Source organism: Chaetodon trifascialis, chromosome 2 (assembly GCF_039877785.1).
Source record: "Chaetodon trifascialis isolate fChaTrf1 chromosome 2, fChaTrf1.hap1, whole genome shotgun sequence".
In the NCBI taxonomy this organism is placed as follows: Eukaryota; Metazoa; Chordata; class Actinopteri; order Chaetodontiformes; family Chaetodontidae; genus Chaetodon; species Chaetodon trifascialis.
This window is the reverse complement of record NC_092057.1, coordinates 20554080-20576613: the sequence shown is the minus strand read 5'-3', so window position 1 is coordinate 20576613 and position 22534 is coordinate 20554080.

Sequence of the window (22534 nt, the reverse complement as noted above, 5' to 3'; positions counted from 1 at the left end):
TGAAATGACAGGAGGTGTCAGACCAAAAATATTTTGTGTCTGAACTGTGTGTGTGTGTGTGTGTGTGTGTGTGTGTGTGTGTGTGTGTGTGTGTGTGTGTGTGTGTGTGTGTGTGTGTGTGTGTGTGTGTGACAATATTACAGTTTAGTTTCCAGCTTTTATGCATTTCAGCTCATAGCTTCTTCAGATAATGCTGCTCAATTTCCAGTTCAAAAAGTTCATTTTACATTTTGTTAGGATTTGCTTTTTGTCCAGTATAGTTTCTTTGCTATTTTGACTACATTTGAGTGCGTTTCTGGCAATTGTCTTTGTATTGGTCTGCTAATTTCAGTCTTGAAATTATAACTACTTAAGGCTAAGCCTTAACACATTTCTGCATTGCTTTGCTCAGCAATACTTTGCAGTACATTTGTGTGATATTAAGGTAAGATAAGATATGATAAGATAGGAATTTCAAAATTTCATTTCAAAAGGTAAATACATATTTATCATCTTCCACTGGAGAAGAGTGATGCAGCTCCACATAAGCTGGCCTGCATGCTAGAAGGTGGAGTCTATCCCTGAGCCGGTCGCCAATCGACTGCAGGGCACAAACAAACAACCATTCACGCTCACATTCACACCTAAGGAGAATTAACCCACGCATGCATGGGGAGAACATGCAAACTTCACCCGGGGATCGAACCGGCGACGTTCTTGCTGCGAGGCACGCGCACTACCTGAATTAAATTAAATTAATCAATTTAGACATTTATTTACATTTATTTATTTATTTATATTCCGATTAGTATTTCATATATTTATTTATAATGCCGTTTTTATGAATGCAATTCTGCATTTATTTCCGTTGTACTTATTTGTTTGTGTATTTGTGTATTTATGATTGATATCTGTCATTTATTTCGCCTATGTAATGGTTGCAACAATATTTATGACATATTTATTGACGATTAAATGAATTTAGGCCATCCATAGCAGGACAGAGAGCCAGAAAGAGCCAGAAAGTCAGACAGACCAAAGGGAGATGGAGGTGGATGGAGGGAGGTGTGTCAAGTGGAGCCCGTGCCCTCCATGTCGCATGATTCACGGTCTGTCTGTCAGACCACCTGGAAAGAGCAGTTTGTGGCGCACACTCATATTTTTATGGGATGCGCATTTAGATACACATCAAAATAAAAGCTGGCTGCAAGCTTGTTTGCTATGAAGTATCAAATGCTTTTTAAAATAATATTGTGCACATGACTGAAGCAATTATTCGATGATCGGATCAGACCTTGTTTCTTTTTCTGTTGATTAATAACGAATCTCAGCTGAAATCAGGATTCACGATCTTAAATCTCGGTTACAACTAAATATCTGTTATTATAATTGTCATCATTATTATGTTGTGATTAAAAAAAGGATTAATCTCTCGAAATGATCTTCCTGATTAGAGATCAATAATAAAACTTTGCTATCCATAAATTGTCCTTTGAGCTGCAGTCTTGTAGAGGCCGAACCAGGCTTTGACTATAATAATAATAATAATAATAATAATAATAATAATAATAATAATAATAATAATAATAATAAGATTATCATTAGAAGTGGTCATCAGTAACGGCTCACTGGTAGTCATGGTGATGAGGGCTGGTGTGTCAGGTGTTTCTATAAAAGGCCAAAATTCTAAGTTCGTTTTTCAGACGAGAATTGACGGAGCTCAACGCTAACAAGTGATCTCATCTTCAACACCTTCAACTGCGATAAAGTTTATTGTACTCAATTTCAGTTTCAAAACTTTCAATTAACATCCTCGAACATCAGGAAGTTAGAAAGTAGCTGTTCCAGAGAGGAAAACCGATGGCCTCCTCTGCTTTCCGGCGTGAGAAATACTTGCTGACCGCAGGTATTCTCCGCCTGCTGGATTACCGCATGGACGGTAAATAAAACAAAACACCACCGCTGCTGATTGAAACATGTTTGCTCGATATCATTATTAAAATAGAGCAAAATATAGTAAAATCAATGACATAATAATTAATAAATTATGTAGAATATGAATAACAATGACTTATTTAATTTTGTTGGTTGAAAATGTGGGCCAAGAACAGCATCAAAATGTTAGACCTGTATTAAACTTGTTATGTCGGTGTATAATCACTGTGTGCTTTACGGTGTATTTTACTGAGAGTGCACACTATGAGGTGAAAACATGTCGAATATTGATGTTTTATTGAGAAAAACGTGTTTTTTGAGGGGTTGAATTTTCGACGAATTTATCATTAAAAGTATAGGACAAAGATGGCGACCGGGCCATTTTTTTAAAAAAAAACAAACAAAAAACGCCAAACGTTTAAATGTTGCACGCGCCATGGAGACGATGCCAGATATTAGAACGAGTCAGAGAAAGGCGTCTGACGTCATTGTGGTCAAGCTGAACCTGTAGTTTGGTTGAGGTAGCATGTTTTCATCGTTGAGGCTGGACTGAAATAAGTCAGGAGGTGTTTGAGCATCAAGTTCAGACTTTGGTCATGCAGAGGGTTCTTATGGAAAACAGACAGTGTGATGCAAACATGGCTGAAACAGAGTATTGCTTCATGACAGTTTAGGCATATTCCTTTTGAATTTCAACATTATTAATGTTACCAAATGATCACTTCATCACTTAAGTCCTTCAGTTCCCTTATTGCTGTAAAAGGATTACTATATTATTACATATTAATATAAGTTCAGAACTTTCCAATTTTTTGAATGTTCACAAAATGTGATGTGTAAAACAAGTTGGATTGGATTCAAAGCTGTTTTAGTCATGTTGTGCTGTAAAGTCTCCACATTATTCATGCTGAGTTTGAACAACAAGAATCAAATCAATTCAGGTTTCTTACAGTAAGTCCTGTTATGAGTCCTTCTGTTCTTCTGTGTCAAATGATTTGAACTGTGCTTTAATATTGTAAATGCACTGCTAGTTAGACTCGTTAATTTGGCCTTTAATGAGTCCTGTCACGTTATCCTGAATCATGTGACTGATGTTTTCCTTTTCTTGACCTTCCATTCAGCTGCCCTGCCTCGTCCAGCACTGGTCATTCAGTTGATACTGACCAACCTGAGGAACCGTCCTCTGAGCAGCACAAGCATAGACTCCATGAGGGAGTCCATCCTGAGCCTGTATCACAACCTGATCACAGGCTCCAAGGATTTCCCTTTAATTCCATACAAGGGAAACTTCCGCTCATGTCAGACGGCGACACCCTTCGTCGACATAGAGCAAGGGCAGAGGGAGAACACCACACCATCTCCTCTCGTGGAAGGACCATCTGGTATGATGGTGCCCACTGCAGGGTCCGCCGCTCCTCCAACCATACTGACTCCTGTCCTTCCTGAGAGGACGGAGCTGGGAGCCGTGATGGCGGACCGCAGAAACTGTGTCCGACGCATGGAGGTGGATGGCCGGACTGTTCACCGAGTCATCTCCCCTGTGTACAACTCTGACAGCTCTGAACTGAGAAACCGCTGGAGAGTTACTGACTACAGTGCAGACGGACACGTGCTCATGTCAGCCCTCTGTCGGTTCACAAAAGACTCTACTCTGTGTGCAAAGAGGAAGAGAAAGGACAGTGAGGGACAAAGTAGAAGCAGTGTGTCTCCTCCAGAGAAACGCCTGAGGGTATGACTTCTTACCCTCATACCGGCAGTCTTTTACTCCTCAGCACTGGCCTTTGTGTGTAAATAGCTGATTCAACATGGATGCAGCACACAGCTCAGTGTTATGGGTGCGTCCTGCACTGGTGCATCTTGCACCTTTCTTTATTTCTTGGGACTGTCTGTGTGTCTGACACCGTGAAACTGCAGAAAGCCATGAAGAACTGGCTTCAAGACAGGAGAAAAGACTGCATACACTGTGAACCCCCTCAGAAAGTAAGTGAGCGATTATTTCATGTTATTATCAGAATTCCTATATTGCTCCAAAGTTGTTCTGTGTACCTCACTGATAAAGTTATTAACTATCATTCTCCATATCTGTCATTTGACTTTTAGAGACAGAAAAGAGAAGCTGAGCCTCAACTAAAACAAGAGGAGACGAGATGAGCAAAGAGACAGCATGCACGGTGAACCTTCTCAATTCAAAAGGTAAATAAATATTTGATCTCTTTCATTGTCAGAATCTGTACATTGATCAGATATCTTTCTCTGTGCCTCATTGATAACGTTATTAACTGTTCTTTTCTTGTCTGTCGTTTGTCTTGTAGAGAGAAGAGAGGACCCCAGACAGAGACAAGTCCTCAGTGAGCCAGACGAGACAAAAAATGAGCAGAGAGACAGCATGCATGGTGAACCCTCTCATTTCAAAAGGTAAATACATATTTATTCTGTTATTTTCAGAGTTCCTACATTTGTTAGGGCTGAGTGGAAAGTTCGATCCAAAAGCAGAGCACAGAAACACATGATGAGATGAATGAGGGATTTATTGTAAAAGTGTGCAGTGTGAGGCTGAAGAATCAATCCGTTCAGATCTAGATTGAGACTGAGTTTGTCCTTGTGCTCACAAAAAGATCAAAAATCATCTTTGGGGTCTTTGGGGTTTGTGTAGTCATGTCTGCTATTACAAAGTGCTATAAAGAGGAGAGTGATGAGTCATGAACTGTATGGAGATGGATCTTTGTGTGGTTGCTTCAAGCTTTGGGATTCTATTATTATATATGACAAGGTTTAATTTTTATGATGTATTCTGATTGGAATATAGCAACAGACATGTGGTTGTTCTTGCTGTAAATGAATTTGATTTTGGTGAGTTGAGATACAAGCAGACTGTTGTGAAAAGGCTTTCTGGATCATCATGTAATGGATTCTTATGGGAAACAGATAGTGTGATGTCTTAAACACAGTATTGCTTCATTGACAGTTTAAGGAGATTAGTTTTGATTTGAACATGATAAATGTGACCAAAAGAGACATTGATCACTTAAGTCCCTCAGTTCCCTTATTACTGTGTTTTAGTCATGTTGTGCTGTAAAGTCTCCACATTATTCATGCTGAGTTTGAACAACATGAATCAAATCAAATCAGGTTTGTCACAGTAAGTCCTGTTGTGAGTCTTTCTGTTCTTCTGCTTCAAATGATTTGAACTGTGCTTTAATATTGTAAATGCACTGCTAGTTAGACTCGTTAATTTGGCCTTTAATGAGTCCTGTCACGTCATCCTGAATCATGTGACTGATGTTTTCCTTTTCTTGACCTTCCATTCAGCTGCCCTGCCTCGTCCAGCACTGGTCATTCAGCTGATACTGACCAACCTGAGGAACCGTCCTCTGAGCAGCACAAGCATAGACTCCATGAGGGAGTCCATCCTGAGCCTGTATCACAACCTGATCACAGGCTCCAAGGATTTCCCTTTAATTCCATACAAGGGAAACTTCCGCTCATGTCAGACGGCGACACCCTTCGTCGACATAGAGCAAGGGCAGAGGGAGAACACCACACCATCTCCTCTCGTGGAAGGACCATCTGGTATGATGGTGCCCACTGCAGGGTCCGCCGCTCCTCCAACCATACTGACTCCTGTCCTTCCTGAGAGGACGGAGCTGGGAGCCGTGATGGTGGACCGCAGAAATTGTGTCCGACGCATGGAGGTGGATGGCAGGACTGTTCACCGAGTCATCTCCCCTGTGTACAACTCTGACAGCTCTGAACTGAGAAACCGCTGGAGAGTTACTGACTACAGTGCAGACGGACACGTGCTCATGTCAGCCCTCTGTCGGTTCACAAAAGACTCTACTCTGTGTGCAAAGAGGAAGAGAAAGGACAGTGAGGGACAGAGTAGAAGCAGTGTGTCTCCTCCAGAGAAACGCCTGAGGGTGTGACTTCTTACCCTCATACCGGCAGTCTTTTACTCCTCAGCACTGGCCTTTGCGTCTGGCGGGGCTGGTGGAACCCCTGGTAGCGTCTTGCACCAGGGCCCATGTAAATATGCTGCATTTCAATAATATGTTTGACTGAGGAGTAAATGTTGGACATTTGTAAATAGCTGATTCAACATGGATGCAGCACACAGCTCAGTGTTATGGGTGCGTCCTGCACTGGTGCATCTTGCACCTTTCTTTATTTCTTGGAACTGTCTGTGTGTCTGACACTGTGAAACTGCAGAAAGCCATGAAGAACTGGCTTCAAGACAAGAGGAGACAAGACTGCATACACTGTGAACCCCCTCAGGAAGTAAGTGAGCGATTATTTCATGTTATTATCAGAATTCCTATATTGCTCCAAAGTTGTTCTGTGTGCCTCATTGAGAAAGTTATTAACTATTGATCTCCATGCCTGTCATTTGATTTTTAGAGACAGTAAAGAGGAGCTGAGCCTCAACTAAAACAGGAGATGAGATGAGCAGAGAGACAGCATGCACGGTGAACCTTCTCAATTCAAAAGGTAAATAAATAATAAATAATAAATAAATCTCTTTTATTGTCAGAATCTGCACATTGATCAGAAATCTTTCTCTGCGCCTCATTGCTAAAGTTATTAACTGTTTTTTTCTTGTCTGTCATTTGTCTCGTAGAGAAAAAAGAGGACAAAAGACAGAGACAAGTCCTCAGTAAGCCAGGCGAGGCAAGAAATGAGCAGAGAGACAGCATGCTCTGGTGAACCCTCTCATTTCAAAAGGTAAATACATGTTTATTCTGTTATTATCAGAAATGCTGTATTGATCAATTATTCTTTTGTGTTTCTCTGATAACCTTGTTACCTGTTCTTCTAACCTGTCATTTGTAGAGAGAGGAGAGGACACCACAAAGTCTTCAGTAAAACCAGATGAGATGAGATGAGATGAGATGAGCAAAGAGACTGGTTGTATGGTGAACCCTCTCATTTCAAAAGGTAAGTAAATATTTGATCTCTTTTAGTGTCAGAATTCCTACATTGATCAATAATTTTTCTCTGTGCCTCATTGATGCTCAGTTCATGCAGTCTGATCCCGACATTAGAGAGAGGAGACGAAAGCAGGAGGAAACAAGTCCTCACCAAGACCAGACGAGACGAGCAACAAGACAGCATGCAGTGTGAACCCTCTCATTTCAAAAGGTAAATAAATATTTATTGGATCTTATTATCAGAATTCTTACATTGATCAATTATTATTCTTTGAGCATCATTGATCATGTTATTAACTGTTGTCTCCCTTGTGTGTCATTTGTCTTTTAGAGAGAGGACACCAGACAGACAGCAGTCCTCAGCAAAATCAGACAAGAATCGAGCAAAGAGACAGCATGCAGTATGAATCCTCTCATTTCAAATGGTAAATAAATATTTGTTCTCTTTTATTATCAGAAGTCATTCATTGACCAATAGTTCTTCTCTGTGCCTCATTGATAAAGTTGTTAACTGTTTTTTTTGTCTGTCATTTGTCTTTTAGAGAGAGGACAAAAGGAAGAAAGGAGTCCTCATCAAGCATGTCAAGCTATGGACGTATAGACGCCTGATTGTCCTTCAAAGTCAGCCATGATGCATCTAATTTGTCGGTCATGACGAAATCGTCTCAAAATCAGGCTCAGTTCATGCAGTCTGATCCCGACATTAGAGAGAGGAGACAAAAGCAGGACGAAACAAGTCCTCACCAAGAACAGACGAGCCGAGCAACAAGACAGCATGCAGTGTGAACCCTCTCATTTCAAAAGGTAAATAAATATTTATTGGATCTTATTATCAGAATTCTTACATTGATCAATTATTATTCTTTGAGCATCATTGATCATGTTATTAACTGTTGTCTCCTTTGTGTGTCATTTGTCTTTTAGAGAGAGGACACCAGACAGACAGCAGTCCTCAGCAAAATCAGACAAGAATCGAGCAAAGAGACAGCATGCAGTATGAATCCTCTCATTTCAAATGGTAAATAAATATTTGTTCTCTTTTATTATCAGAAGTCATTCATTGACCAATAGTTCTTCTCTGTGCCTCATTGATAAAGTTGTTAACTGTTTTTTTTGTCTGTCATTTGTCTTTTAGAGAGAGGACAAAAGGAAGAAAGGAGTCCTCATCAAGCATGTCAAGCTATGGACGTATAGACGCCTGATTGTCCTTCAAAGTCAGCCATGATGCATCTAATTTGTCGGTCATGACGAAATCGTCTCAAAATCAGGCTCAGTTCATGCAGTCTGATCCCGACATTAGAGAGAGGAGACAAAAGCAGGACGAAACAAGTCCTCACCAAGAACAGACGAGCCGAGCAACAAGACAGCATGCAGTGTGAACCCTCTCATTTCAAAAGGTAAATAAATATTTATTGGATCTTATTATCAGAATTCTTACATTGATCAATTATTATTCTTTGAGCATCATTGATCATGTTATTAACTGTTGTCTCCTTTGTGTGTCATTTGTCTTTTAGAGAGAGGACACCAGACGGACAGAAGTCCGCAGCAAAATCAGACAAGAATCGAGCAAAGAGACAGCATGCAGTATGAACCCTCTCATTTCAAAAGGTAAATACATGTTTATTCTGTTATTATCAGAAATGCTGTATTGATCAATTATTCTTTTGTGTTTCTCTGATAACCTTGTTACCTGTTCTTCTAACCTGTCATTTGTAGAGAGAGGAGAGGACACCACAAAGTCTTCAGTAAAACCAGATGAGATGAGATGAGATGAGCAAAGAGACTGGTTGTATGGTGAACCCTCTCATTTCAAAAGGTAAGTAAATATTTGATCTCTTTTAGTGTCAGAATTCCTACATTGATCAATAATTTTTCTCTGTGCCTCATTGATGAAGTTATTAACTGTTTTTCTTGTCTGTCATTTGTCTTTTAGAGAGAGGACGCCAGGAAGAAACGAGTCCTCATAAAGCATGTCAGACTGCAGACGTATAGACGCCCGATTGTCATTCAACATCATCTATGACTCAGCTAATTTCAGCTACAGATGCATAGATGCTTGATTGTCCATCATCGTAACATCATCTATGACTCAGCTAATTTGTCGGTCATGACAAAATCGTCTCAAAATCGGGCTCAGTTCATCCAGTCTGATCCCGACATTAGAGAGAGGAGACAAAAGCAGGCGGAAACAAGTCCTCACCAAGACCAGACCAGACGAGCAACGAGACAGCATACAGTGTGAATCCTCTCATTTCAACGTTCGGCATGTAAAAGTACATGCGTATTGACGGCCGATTGTGGTTCAAAATCGGCTATGTTGCCAGTCGTTCGTCTGTCAGGACAAATTCATCTTAAAATCGGGCTGGATTCATGTCGTGTGATGCCGACATTAGAGAGAAGAGAGGACACCAGACAGAGACAAGTCCTCGGTAAGCCAGGCGAGGCAAGAAATGAGCAGAGAGACAGCATGCTCTGGTGAACCCTCTCATTTCAAAAGGTAAATACATATTTATTCTGTTATTATCAGAAATGCTGTTTTGATCAATTATTCTTTTGTGTTTCTCTGATAACCTTGTTACCTGTTCTTCTAACCTGTCCTCTGTAGAGAGAGGAGGCGACACCACCAAGTCTTCAGTAAAACCAGATGAGATGAGATGAGCAAAGAGACTGGTTGTATGGTGAACCCTCTCATTTCAAAAGGTAAGTAAATATTTGATCTCTTTTAGTGTCAGAATTCCTACATTGATCAATAGTTTTTCTCTGTGCCTCATTGATAAAGTTATTAACTGTTTTTCTTGTCTGTCATTTGTCTTTTAGAGAGAGGACGCCAGGAAGAAACGAGTCCCCATAAAGCATGTCAGACTGCAGACGTATAGACGCCCGATTATCATTCAACATCATCTATGACTCAGCTAATTTGTCGGTCATGACAAAATCGTCTCAAAATCGGGCTCAGTTCATGCAGTCTGATCCCGACATTAGAGAGAGGAGACGAAAGCAGGAGGAAACAAGTCCTCACCAAGACCAGACGAGACGAGCAACAAGACAGCATGCAGTGTGAACCCTCTCATTTCAAAAGGTAAATAAATATTTATTGGATCTTATTATCAGAATTCTTACATTGATCAATTATTATTCTTTGAGCATCATTGATAATGTTTTTAACTGTTGTCTCCCTTGTGTGTCATTTGTCTTTTAGAGAGAGGACACCAGACAGACAGCAGTCCTCAGCAAAATCAGACAAGAATCGAGCAAAGAGACAGCATGCAGTATGAATCCTCTCATTTCAAATGGTAAATAAATATTTGTTCTCTTTTATTATCAGAAGTCATTCATTGACCAATAGTTCTTCTCTGTGCCTCATTGATAAAGTTGTTAACTGTTTTTTTTGTCTGTCATTTGTCTTTTAGAGAGAGGACAAAAGGAAGAAAGGAGTCCTCATCAAGCATGTCAAGCTATGGACGTATAGACGCCTGATTGTCCTTCAAAGTCAGCCATGATGCATCTAATTTGTCGGTCATGACGAAATCGTCTCAAAATCAGGCTCAGTTCATGCAGTCTGATCCCGACATTAGAGAGAGGAGACAAAAGCAGGACGAAACAAGTCCTCACCAAGAACAGACGAGCCGAGCAACAAGACAGCATGCAGTGTGAACCCTCTCATTTCAAAAGGTAAATAAATATTTATTGGATCTTATTATCAGAATTCTTACATTGATCAATTATTATTCTTTGAGCATCATTGATCATGTTATTAACTGTTGTCTCCTTTGTGTGTCATTTGTCTTTTAGAGAGAGGACACCAGACGGACAGAAGTCCGCAGCAAAATCAGACAAGAATCGAGCAAAGAGACAGCATGCAGTGTGAACCCTCTCATTTCAAAAGGTAAATAAATATTTGTTCTCTTTTATGATCAGAAGTCATTCATTGACCAATAGTTCTTCTCTGTGCCTCATTGATTAAGTTATTAACTGTTTCTCTTATCTGTCATTTGTCTTTTAGAGAGAGGAGAGGACACCAAGAAGAAACAAGTCCTCACAAAGCATGTCAAACTACAGACGTATCGTTGCCTGATTATCGTTCAAAATCATCTATGACTCAGCTAATTTGTCAGCCATGACAAAATGGTCTCAAAATCGGGCTCAGTTCATACAGTCTGATCCCGACATTAAAGAGAGGAGACAAAAGCAGGACGAAACAAGTCCTCACCAAGACCAGACCAGACAAGACGGGCAAAGAGACAGCATGCAGTGTGAACCCTCTCATTTCAAAAGGTAAATAAATATTTCTTGGATCTTATTTTCAGAATTCATACATTGATCAATAATTTTTCTCTGTGCCTCATTGATAAAGTTATTAACTGTTTTTCTTGTCTGTCATTTGTCTTTCAGTGAGAGGACAAAAGGAAGAAAGGAGTCCTCATCAAGCATGTCAAACTATGGACATATAGACGCCTGATTGTCCTTCAACGTCAACCATGATGCAGCTAATTTGTCGGCCATGACAAAATCGCCTCAAAATCGGGCTCAGTTCATGCAGTCTGATCCTGACATTGAAGAGAGGACAAAAACACAGAACGAAACAAGTCCTCACCAAGAGCAGACGAGCCGAGCAACAAGACAGCATGCAGTGTGAACCCTCTCATTTCAAAAGGTAAATAAATATTTATTGGATCTTATTATCAGAATTCGTACATTGATCAATTATTATTCTTCAAGCATCACTGATAATGTTTTTAACTGTTGTCTCCCTTGTGTGTCATTTGTCTTTTAGAGAGAGGAGAGGACACCAGGAGGAAAGTCCTCATCAAACACGTCAGACTACAGATGCATAGATGCTCGATTGTCCTTCAAAAATTAGCCATGGCGCAGCTAATTTGTCAAAATCAGGCTCAGTTCATTCAGTCTGATCCCGACACTAGAGAGAGGAGACAAAAGCAAGTCCTCATCAAGACCAGATGAGACGAGCAAAGAGACAGCATGCAGTGTGAACCCTCTCATTTCAAAAGGTTAATAAATATTTGTTCTCTTTTATTATCAGAAGTCTTTCATTGACCAACAGTTGTTCTCTTTGCCTCATTGATTAAGTTCTTAACTGTTTTTCTTGTCTGTCATTTGTCTTTTAGAGAGAGGAGAGGACACCAGGAGGAAAGGAGTCCTCATTAAGCATGTCAGACGACACACGTTTAGATGCCCGATTGTCCCTCAAAATCAGCCATGATGCAGCTAATTTGTCGGCCATGACAAAATTGTCTCAAAATCGGGCTCAGTTCGTACAGTCTGATGCTGACATTAAAGAGAGGACAAAAAACAGGAAGAAAAAGTCCTCACCAAGACCAGACGAGCCGAGGAACAAGACAGCATGCAGTGTGAACCCTCTCATTTCAAAAGGTAAATAAGTATTTATTGGATCTTATTCTCAGAATTCATACATTGATCAATCATTATTCTTTTGTAAGCATCATTGATAATGTTATTAAATGTTGTCTCCCTTGTCTGTCATTTGTCTTTTAGAGAGAGGAGAGGACACCAAGAGGAAAGGAGTCCTCATCAAGCATGTCAGACGACACGTGTATAAACGCCAAACGTCCTTCAAAATCAGCCATGATGCAGCTAATTTGTCAAAATTGGGCTCAGTTCACACAGTCTGATCCCAACATTACAGAGAAGATACAAAAGCAGGACGAAACAAGTCCTCACCAAGACCAGACTAGACGAGCAAAGAGACATTCATGCAGTGTGAACCCTCTCATTTCAAAAGGTAAATAGATATTTATTGGATCTTATCAGGATTCATACATTGACCAATAATTTTTTCTCTGTGCCTCATTGATAAAGTTGTTAACTGTTTTTCTTGTCTGTCATTTGTCTTTTAGAGAGAGGACGCCAGGAAGAAACGAGTCCTCATAAAGCATGTCAGACTGCAGATGTATAGACGCACGATTGTCCCTCAAAATCAGCCATGATGCAGCTAATTTGTAGGCCATGACAAAATTGTCTCAAAATCGGGCTCAGTTCATCCAGTCTGATCCCGACATTAGAGAGAGGAGACAAAAGCAGGAGGAAACAAGTCCTCACCAAGACCAGACCAGACGAGCAACGAGACAGCATACAGTGTGAATCCTCTCATTTCAACGTTCGGCATGTAAAAGTACATGCGTATTGACGGCCGATTGTGGTTCAAAATCGGCTATGTTGCCAGTCGTTCGTCTGTCAGGACAAATTCATCTTAAAATCGGGCTGGATTCATGTCGTGTGATGCCGACATTAGAGAGAAGAGAGGACACCAGACAGAGACAAGTCCTCGGTAAGCCAGGCGAGGCAAGAAATGAGCAGAGAGACAGCATGCTCTGGTGAACCCTCTCATTTCAAAAGGTAAATACATATTTATTCTGTTATTATCAGAAATGCTGTTTTGATCAATTATTCTTTTGTGTTTCTCTGATAACCTTGTTACCTGTTCTTCTAACCTGTCCTCTGTAGAGAGAGGAGGCGACACCACCAAGTCTTCAGTAAAACCAGATGAGATGAGATGAGCAAAGAGACTGGTTGTATGGTGAACCCTCTCATTTCAAAAGGTAAGTAAATATTTGATCTCTTTTAGCGTCAGAATTCCTACATTGATCAATAGTTTTTCTCTGTGCCTCATTGATGAAGTTATTAACTGTTTTTCTTGTCTGTCATTTGTCTTTTAGAGAGAGGACGCCAGGAAGAAACGAGTCCCCATAAAGCATGTCAGACTGCAGACGTATAGACGCCCGATTATCATTCAACATCATCTATGACTCAGCTAATTTGTCGGTCATGACAAAATCGTCTCAAAATCAGGCTCAGTTCATGCAGTCTGATCCCGACATTAGAGAGAGGAGACGAAAGCAGGAGGAAACAAGTCCTCACCAAGACCAGACGAGACGAGCAACAAGACAGCATGCAGTGTGAACCCTCTCATTTCAAAAGGTAAATAAATATTTATTGGATCTTATTATCAGAATTCTTACATTGATCAATTATTATTCTTTGAGCATCATTGATCATGTTATTAACTGTTGTCTCCTTTGTGTGTCATTTGTCTTTTAGAGAGAGGACACCAGACAGACAGAAGTCCTCAGCAAAATCAGACAAGAATCGAGCAAAGAGACAGCATGCAGTGTGAACCCTCTCATTTCAAAAGGTAAATAAATATTAGTTCTCTTTTATTATCAGAAGTCATTCATTGACCAATAGTTCTTCTCTGTGCCTCATCGATTAAGTTATTAACTGTTTCTCTTATCTGTCATTTGTCTTTTAGAGAGAGGACGCCAGGAAGAAACGAGTCCCCATAAAGCATGTCAGACTGCAGACGTATAGACGCCCGATTATCATTCAACATCATCTATGACTCAGCTAATTTGTCGGTCATGACAAAATCGTCTCAAAATCAGGCTCAGTTCATGCAGTCTGATCCCGACATTAGAGAGAGGAGACGAAAGCAGGAGGAAACAAGTCCTCACCAAGACCAGACGAGACGAGCAACAAGACAGCATGCAGTGTGAACCCTCTCATTTCAAAAGGTAAATAAATATTTCTTGGATCTTATTTTCAGAATTCATACATTGATCAATAATTTTTCTCTGTGCCTCATTGATAAAGTTATTAACTGTTTTTCTTGTCTGTCATTTGTCTTTCAGTGAGAGGACAAAAGGAAGAAAGGAGTCCTCATCAAGCATGTCAAACTATGGACATATAGACGCCTGATTGTCCTTCAACGTCAACCATGATGCAGCTAATTTGTCGGCCATGACAAAATCGCCTCAAAATCGGGCTCAGTTCATACAGTCTGATCCTGACATTGAAGAGAGGACAAAAACACAGGACGAAACAAGTCCTCACCAAGAGCAGACGAGCCGAGCAACAAGACAGCATGCAGTGTGAACCCTCTCATTTCAAAAGGTAAATAAATATTTATTGGATCTTATCAGGATTCATTCATTGATCAATAATTTTTCTCTTTGCCTCATTGATTAAGTTATTAACTGTTTCTCTTATCTGTCATTTGTCTTTTAGAGAGAGGAGAGGACACCAGGAAGAAACAAGTCCTCACAAAGCATGTCAAACTGCAGACGTATCGTTGCCTGATTATCCTTCAAAATAATCTATGACTCAGCTAATTTGTCGGCCATGGCAAAATGGTCTCAAAATCGGGCTCAGTTCATACAGTCTGATCCCGACATTAAAGACAGGACAAAAAACAGGACGAAAAAGTCCTCAGCAAGACCAGACGAGCCGAGGAACAAGACAGCATGTAGTGTGAACCCTCTCATTTCAAAAGGTAAATAAATATTTATTGGATCTTATTATCAGAATTCTTACATTGATGGATTATTATTCTTTGAGCATCATTGATAATGTTATTAACTGTTGTCTCCTTTGTGTGTCATTTGTCTTTTAGAGAGAGGAGAGGACACCAGGAGGAAAGTCCTCATCAAACACGTCAGACTACAGAGGCATAGATGCTCGATTGTCCTTCAAAAATTAGCCATGGCGCAGCTAATTTGTCAAAATCGGGCTCAGTTCATGCAGTCTGATCCCGACACTAGAGAGAGGAGACAAAAGCAAGTCAGACGACACGTGTATAAACGCCAAACGTCCTTCAATATCAGCCATGATGCAGCTAATTTGTCGGCCATGACAAAATCGTCTCAAAATCGGGCTCAGTTCATACAGTATGATCCTGACATAAGAGAGAAGAGACAAAAGCAGGATGAAACAAGTCCTCACCAAGACCAGACCAGACGAGCAACGAGACAGCATGCAGTGTAAACCCTCTCATTTCAACGTTTGGCATTTAAAAGTACATGCGTATCGACGGCCGATTGTGGTTCAAAATCGGCTATGTTGCCAGTCATTCGTAATAACTTGATTAAGTTATTAACTGTTCTTTTTATCTGTCATTTGTCTTTTAGAGAGAGGAGAGGACACCAGGAGGGAAGGAGTCCTCATCAAGCGTGTCAGATGACAGACGTATGGACTCCTGATTGTCCCTCAAAATCAACCATGACGCAGCTAATTTGTCAAAATAGGGCTCAGTTCACGGTCTGATCCCAACATTACAGAGAAGAGACAAAAGCAAGTCCTCATCAAGACCAGATGAGACGAGCAAAGAGACAGCATGCTCTGTGAACCCTCTCATTTCAAAAGGTTAATAAATATTTTTTCAATTGTTAAATATTTTTCTCTGTGCCTCATTGATAAAGTTATTAACTGTTTTTCTTGTCTGTCATTTGTCTTTTAGAGGGAGGACACCAGGAAGAAACGAGTCCTCACAAAGCATGTCAAACTACAGACGTATAGACGCCCGATTATCATTCAACATCATCTATGACTCAGCTAATTTGTTGGCCATGACAAAATCACCTCAAAATTGGGCTCAGTTCATACAGTCTGATCCCGACATTAGAGAGAGGAGACAAAAGCAGGATGAAACAAGTCCTCACCAAGACCAGACGAGAGGGGCAAAGAGTCAGCATGCTATGGTGAACCCTCTCATTTGAAAATGTAAATAAATATTTATTGGATCTCATTTTCAGAATTCATACATTGATCAATAATTTTTCTCTGTGCCTCATTGATAAAGTTATTAACTGTCTTGTCTGTCATTTGTCTTTCAGTGAGAGGACAAAAGGAAGAAAAGACTCCTCATCAAGCATGTCAAACTATGGACATATAGACGCCTGATTGTCCTCAAAGTCAGCCATGATGCAGCTAATTTGTCGGTCATGACAAAATCGTCTCAAAATCGGGCTCAGTTCATACAGTCTGATCCCGACATTAAAGACAGGACAAAAAACAGGACGAAAAAGTCCTCACCAAGACCAGACGAGCCGAGCAACAAGACAGCATGCAGTGTGAACCCTCTCATTTCAAAAGGTAAATAAATATTTTTGGATCTTATTATCAGAATTCGTACATTGATCAATTATTATTCTTCAAGCATCACTGATAGTGTTTTTAACTGTTGTCTCCCTTGTGTGTCATTTGTCTTTAAGAGAGAGGAGAGGACACCAGGAGGAAAGTCCTCATCAAACACGTCAGACTACAGATGCATAGATGCTCGATTGTCCTTCAAAAATGAGCCATGGCGCAGCGAATTTGTCAAAATCAGGCTCAGTTCATTCAGTCTGATCCCGACACTAGAGAGAGGAGACAAAAGCAAGTCCTCATCAAGACCAGATGAGACGAGCAAAGAGACAGCATGCAGTGTGAACCCTCTCATTTCAAAAGGTTAATAAATATTTGTTCTCTTTTATTATCAGAAGTCTTTCATTGACCAACAGTTGTTCTCTTTGCCTCATTGATTAAGTTCTTAACTGTTTTTCTTGTCCGTCATTTGTCTTTTAGAGAGAGGACAAAAGGAGGAAAGGAGTCCTAATCAAGCATGTCAGACAATACTGTACACGTTTAGACGCCCAATTGTCCCTCAAAATCAGCCATGATGCATCTAATTTGTCGGCCATGACAAAATCGTCTCAAAATCGGGCTCAGTTCATACAGTATGATCCCGACATGAGAGAGAAGAGACAAAAGCAGGATGAAACAAGTCCTCACCAAGACCAGACGAGACGAGCAACGAGACAGCATACAGTGTGAATCCTCTCATTTCAACGTTCGGCATGTAAAAGTACATGTGTATTGACGGCCAATTGTGGTTGAAAATCAGCTATGTTGCCAGTCATTCGTCCGTCAGGACAAATTTGTCTTAAAATCGGGCTGGATTCATGTCGTGTGATGCCGACATTAGAGAGAAGAGAGGACACCAGACAGAGACAAGTCCTCAGTAAGCCCAGCGAGGCAAGAAATGATGTCAGACAGACAGAAGTCCTCAGCAAAATCAGACAAGAATCGAGCAAAGAGACAGCATGCAGTGTGAACCCTCTAATTTCAAAAGGTAAATAAATATTTGTTGTCTTTTATGATCAGAAGTCTTTCATTGACCAATAATTTTTCTCTGTGCCTCATTGATTAAGTTATGAACTGTTTCTCTTATCTGTCATTTGTCTTTTAGAGAGAGGAGAGGACACCAGGAAGAAACAAGTCCTCACAAAGCATGTCAAACTGCAGATGTAGCGTTGCCTGATTATCATTCAAAATCATCTATGACTCAGCTAATTTGTCGGTCATGACAAAATCACCTCAAAATCGGGCTCAGTTCATACAGTCTGATGCCAACATTAGAGAGAGGAGACAAAAGCAGGACGAAACAAGTCCTCACCAAGACAAGACAAGACGGGCAAAGAGACAGCATGCAGTGTGAACCCTCTCATTTCAACAGGTAAATAAATATTTATTGGATCTTAATCTCAGAATTCATACATTGATCAATCATTATTCTTTTGTAAGGATCATTGATAATGTTATTAAATGTTGTCTCCCTTGTCTGTCATTTGTCTTTTAGAGAGGAGAGGACACCAGGAGGAGAGGAGTCCTCATCAAGCATGTCAGACGACACGTGATAAACGCCAAACGTCCTTCAAAATCAGCCATGATGCAGCTAATTTGTCAAAAATGGGCTCAGTTCACACAGTCTGATCCCAACATTACAGAGAAGATACAAAAGCAGGACGAAACAAGTCCTCACCAAGACCAGACGAGGCGAGCAAAGAGACAGCATGCAGAATGAACACTCTCATTTCTCAAGGTAAATAAATATTTATTGGATCTTATCAGGATTCATTCATTGATCAATAATTTTTCTCTTTACCTCATTGATAAAGTTATTAACTGTTTCTCTTATCTGTCATTTGTCTTTTAGAGAGAGGAGAGGACACCAGGAAGAAACAAGTCCTCACAAAGCATGTCAAACTGCAGATGTATCATTGCCTGATTATCGTTCAAAATCATCTATGACATGTCAAACTATGGACGTATAAACACCTGATTGTCCTTCAAAATCAGCCATGATGCATCTAATTTGTCGGTCATGACAAAATCACCTCAAAATCGGGCTCAGTTCATACAGTCTGATCCCGACATTAAAGACAGGACAACAAACAGGACGAAACAAGTCCTCACAAAGACCAGACGAGCCGAGGAACAAGACAGCATGCAGTGTGAACCCTCTCATTTCAAAAGGTAAATAAATATTTATTGGATCTTATTATCAGAATTCATACATTGATAAAGTTATTAACTGTTTCTCTTATCTGTCATTTGTCTTTTAGAGAGAGGAGAGGACACCAGGAAGAAACAAGTCCTCACAAAGCATGTCAAACTGCAGATGTATCGTTGCCTGATTATCGTTCAAAATCATTTATGACATGTCAAACTATGGACGTATAAACGCCTGATTGTCCTTCAAAATCAGCCATGATGCATCTAATTTGTCGGCCATGACAAAATCACCTCAAAAACAGGACAAAAAACAGGACGAAAAAAGTCCTCACCAGGACCAGATGAGACGAGCGAGACAGCACGCGGTGTGAACCCTCTCATTTCAAAAGGTAAATAAAGATTTATTGGATCTCATTATCAGAATTCTTACATCGATCGATTATTCTTTGAGCATCATTGATCATGTTATTAACTGTTGTCTCCATTATGTGTCATTTGTCTTTTAGAGATAGCACACCAGTCAGACAGAAGTCCTCAGCAAAATCAGACAAGAATCGAGGAAAGAGACAGCATGCATGGTGAACTCTCTCATTTCAAAAGGTAAATACATGTTGATTTAATGTTATTTTTTGATGTTTAATGTTGATCAATCATTCTTCTTCATTTAATTGTTGGAGTTACAAACTTTTACTCCCCTTGTCTGTCATTTGTCTTTTAGAGAGAGGAGAGGACACCAGGAGATAACTCATCAAGCAAGGCAAACTACAGACGTATAGATGCCCGATTGTCGTTCAGAATCAGTCATTATGAAGCTAATTTGTCGGCCATGACAAAATCTTCTCAAAATCGGGCTGAGACTACATGAACTGGGTGGAGTGAGTATAGTTGAGACATGTTGAAACACCCTTAATATCTTGCCCGCGCTGCAGGCTGAGCTGCCGTTTTTACTCAGCACATGCATATTAGCATCCTCTTTGGTGGTGGGAAATTTGAAGAGTGTTAGCATCTCCAGTCCGAAGATATCAGCAAAAGTCTTTTTACTAAGGTCAGAATTTCACTTTACCATGTCCCTTCCACAATGAATAGCTTATAATCCTTTTGTGACCATCAACCATAACTTACATCATTGCAATCATTATTGTGTGCCCTAAAAACTCACATATTTCATGCTATCCTAGCATGTTAGGTCACTGCACAATCTAGAGAAACACAAAAAAAGTGGTTAGTGGGGTACAGTTGAGACACAATGTCTCAACTGTACCTGTGATAGAGTTCTATAACATCACATGCTGTTAAGTTGTGCAGCGTGACGATAACATGTTATAAGTCATAATAAGAGCACAAACAAAGAAAATGAAAATAAAATTTAATATTTGTGATACTTGAAGAGTGTTATACTAATGGACATCTTTTTAACCATAAATGATATAAGGATAATTTAGCGTGTGGTGTAATAGGCAAGGTGGTAGAACCTAGCTATGTTGTGTAGCCTGTATGGACTTTTTGCTAATGTTTGTATTTTTGTGCTATATTGCAGGATGCCCCGCTTCAGAGTTGGGACCACAAATAGGGGAGTGCCAGCACAGCTCTTAGAGAGGGCCTCAGAAGTGGTGCAGGAAGGGAGGTCAATTAGGAGCGTAGCTAAGGAATTTTGCATTCCTGTCCCTTCACTTGCTCGATATGTCAAAAGGAAGATAGCGTTGGCTGAACAGGGCTCAAGCATGTTGCCCTCAGTAGGGTACAGGGAGCTGCAATGCAGGAGCTCAGCCTGGTAGCCTATGTCAGAAATGCAGCAGCCTTATACCACAGGCTACCCCCAAAAGAGGTAAGAATGCACTAAAAACACCAATCGGGAGAGACCAGGTCAAATACAATGACAGATAAGCCAGTATCATAATACATAACAGGTGTTGCAAATCAATTTTCTGTAAAATGAAAATTTTTTTATAGCCTTTAATTTGTATTAATAAATGGCATGGCAGGGGCGAGAGGCACCAACGTCTGTCCATCAGGAGGCCTCAGGCTACAAGTCTCTACCGAAACGCTCATTTCAATTAGTTGAATGTGGCAACCTTCTTTGATAAGCTAGCCTCAGTCAACAAGAAGCACAACTTTGAGGACAAAGATGTTTGGAATGTTGATGAGACGGGGCTCGTGACTGTCCAGAAACCTGGCTCACTCGTCGCCACGAAGGGAGTGAGAAGAGTGGGGGCAATGACATCAGCTGAGAGAGGGGTCCTGGTTACGATGGCATTGGCAGGAAATGCTCTTGGCAACATTCCCCCCCCACCCCCCAATAGGCACAGCAGATGGATGCAGGAGCAGGACTTTGTCGTCTTCCTACAGCATTTTGTTCATCACGCCAGGCCAACTGAAGAGAGGAAGGTCCTGCTTCTTTTGGACAACCGCTCCTCCACATTTCAATCGAAGCCACCAACTTCTGGTGGGAAAACGGTGTGGTGATGTTGTCCTCTCCACCGTTTACAACCTCTGGACAAGGCTGTCTATGGGCCACGTAAGAAGCACTTCAACAGCGAGATGGGCAAGTGGCACCGAGAGCATCCAGGGGAAACGGTCACCATCTACGACCTGCCACAGTTGCTGAACAACATCTTGCTCCTGGCAGCGTCACTCCTGAATGTAAAAAAGGGCTTCTCAAGCACTGGCATCTGGCCCTACAAAGCAGACATTTTCAAGAAAGATGATTTTCTCCCTGCATCAGTCACTGACAGGCCTATTCCAGAGGCATCCCTCCCTGAGCCATCCACTGCCGCCCCCACAACGTCTGGGCCATCTGCTGCTGCCCTCACTACAGCTGGACCATCCATGGTCAACCTCAGTCCACCTGAGCTCTTCTCTGCCTCCCTCACAACAGCCGGACCATCCATGGTCAACCTCAGTCCACCTGAGCTCTTCTCTGCCTCCCTCACAACAGCCGGACCATCCATGGTCAACCCCAGTCCACCTGAGCTCTTCTCTGCCTCCCTCACAACAGCCGGACCATCACCTGTCATCCTCTCATCGTCCACTGCTCTGCCTAGGCCTGTCATAACCGTAAACTCTGAGGGTCTTCAGGAAGTGACCCTCACATTAGTTGATGTTCCTCTGTCTATACAAGAGGAGGAAACTATCACCACTGAAGTAAGAAAAATGTATTTTAATTAGTATATTGCTTGTCCAATTCTGAAAGTTAAATATTCATATGTGTGTTTCTGTGTGGTCTGTGTGTTTTCTTGTTCACCAGGAGCCTGTTCCAGACTTTTCTCCTGAAATAGTCAGGCCTCATCCCAAAGCTGGCCCCAGAACAGTCAATCGTCAGCAGCGGAGGAAAAGGAACAGCACCATTCTCACAGATACCCCTGAAAAGAAGGCCCTTGAAGAGGAGAAGAAAGAGTCCTCCTTGAAGGTAAAAAGAAAGATCCTGGCAAGGAGGAAGGAGGGAAAAAGGAGAAGAAAAGCACAGAAGACACCCAATGCCTGGTGTGCGCGGAGTGGTTTTCAAGGTCAAAGCCAGGAGAGCAATGGGTGTTGTGCTCCAGATGTGGCATGTGGTCTCATGTAGAGTGCACAGCTGGCAACCAAAGTTACCAAAGTTTAATTTCAGA